The 1,891-nt window shown below is 59.2% G+C and overlaps 1 protein-coding gene across 1 annotated transcript in view; it reads right to left on the bottom strand.

The window, feature by feature from the left end:
* Window positions 1-1,891, bottom strand: part of RTL1 (retrotransposon Gag like 1) — a 21,663-nt gene that overhangs the window by 10,981 nt on the left and 8,791 nt on the right. Inside the window, exon 2 of the mRNA XM_011370961.2 lies at window positions 872-931. The gene's annotated coding sequence lies outside the window, so the exon portion shown is untranslated. The remainder of the gene's footprint in view (window positions 1-871; window positions 932-1,891) is intronic.

Genomic DNA, 1,891 nt, shown 5'->3' with positions numbered 1-1,891 from the left:
GAGCTCACCACTTTCCCGCGGGATGTCAACCTTAACGATCCCGCTAACCCCATGAGGTGGCGACGCCCCACCTTGGAAGAGAGTGAACAGAATTCAGGGGGCGAACTGACTTGCCCAAGGGCTGTGACTGGCGGTGGCGGTGGCACGTGCCTCGGCCACTGAACACCCCACGATAAGCCGCCAAGGACCGCGGCTCTGAGGGCTGCGCTGTGTAGATGCAGCGGGCACGTGTCGTCCAGGTGGGGCACTTAGATTTTATTTACTAAAATGGATGTTTCCTGAGTGTCTGCTTGGTGTCAGGCGGGACCCTCACCACTTGGCTCCTAATACTGACCACGCCCCTTTCGGTGGGGCAGGGTGCTCCCTGTTTCATGGCCATTAGATTTACAAGTTTAGAAGGCCCAGTTCGGGAAGAAAGAGGCAGGGGCAGCATTGAAAGCCAAGTTTTCCTCCCTCCACGGGTGGACGTAGAGGTTAGTGGCCATTTGGGGACCATGAGGGATCCTCAGGGCCAGAGAGGCCTGAGGTCCACGCAGGCAGCCTGTGGCCCCATGGGAGGCCGGACCGGAGACCTTGGGGGCCTCAGTGTCTGCCTCCATCTCCCCAAAAAGCTCACATGGTCACTCCCAGCTCCTTTTGGCTAATTTGGTTGTCGACGAAGGGACTGGACAGCTGGCCCAGGACCTGCTAATTATAGCCGCTCGCATATGTGAACAGAGGTATCGGGTGCCCCCTGTCGTGGTCCTTCTTGCGGACAGAGCACCCCTTTAACCTTTCTTCCCGAACGCCGGCCAGCCCTGTTAATCGCCCGCCCTGTTAATCATGCAGGTCCCCCCCCGGGGGGTCAGCGTGGGCCCCCCCCCAATCTTACCTTTGCTGTAAGCGTTCGGTGGGTCCGCTCTTGTCCTGTTCACTGGAACCTCGCTTCTTTCTAAAAAGTTATCGGATAAATTTGTCTTCAATTATTCAAGTCTGGACTGTGGGACAAGCATGCGTTTTCCACAGTAGCCATCACAGGACACATGCAGCCTTACCCAGGCCGCTCGCCCACCCCGCTGAGGTCCACACTGGCGCTCGCATCCAGCCTCTGCCCAGGGACTCCCCAGCTCCTGGCGAACCCCACCCCTGGGGCCCGGGCCCTCGTGCGACTCCCAGTAAGGCTCCCTGAGCTTTGACTCCCAGGCGGGTGGACCCTCCCTCATCTGGGACCCCCGCCCCATCTGGGTCCCCAGGTCTGCACTCGCTGCCCCCTCGGCCTCAGCACACAGTAGGGCTGCTGGCAGCAGGTGAGGCTGCGCCTTGGCCAGGGGACCCGGCGAGCGCTCTCTCTTTTCCCTCCCAGGTGGCGGAGAGGTGCTGTGGCGGCTGCTTTCTCCCCGGCAGGGAGCAGATGCCCGGCCCAGGATCGAATCCAAGGTCTGGAAAATGATTTTTTCCCCCGTGATTTATACTTCGGATAATTTGTGAATGTGTGCACCTTCAGAATGGGACTAATTCGAGTCCTTTGTTCCGTAGCTGAGGCTCACTGCCCCGAGGTGGGCAGTGAGCTCGTGGCCCCCAAGGCCAGGGTGTGGCTCAGCCTTGGCCCCCCAGGATGGCACGCCCGCCCAGAGGAGTGCGGGACCCTCCCAGGCTGAGCTCGCCAGGTACGTACGCCCTGCTCAGTTACACCGACGGCTTTTTGGGGGTGGTAGGGCCTCTAGGAGTGGGGGTTATATAGCCTTAACACGGTAATATGACCAAAAGCTCAGAATGATGCTGTAAAATGCTTGGCACGCAGTAGGTGCTTAGTGCATGTATTTTGGGTGGCTCTGTCCCCTAACTGTCCCTTTGAAAGCCCTTCGCATTTTTGTAGAATCCCGAGGGAAGATGAGGGGAATAGGGATGGGTC

The sequence above is a fragment of the Pteropus vampyrus genome, unplaced genomic scaffold (genome assembly GCF_000151845.1).
Source record: "Pteropus vampyrus isolate Shadow unplaced genomic scaffold, Pvam_2.0 Scaffold178, whole genome shotgun sequence".
Lineage (NCBI taxonomy): Eukaryota > Metazoa > Chordata > Mammalia > Chiroptera > Pteropodidae > Pteropus > Pteropus vampyrus.
The sequence above is the reverse complement of the archived record's forward strand: the minus strand, read 5'-3'. Positions and strand labels throughout refer to the sequence as shown.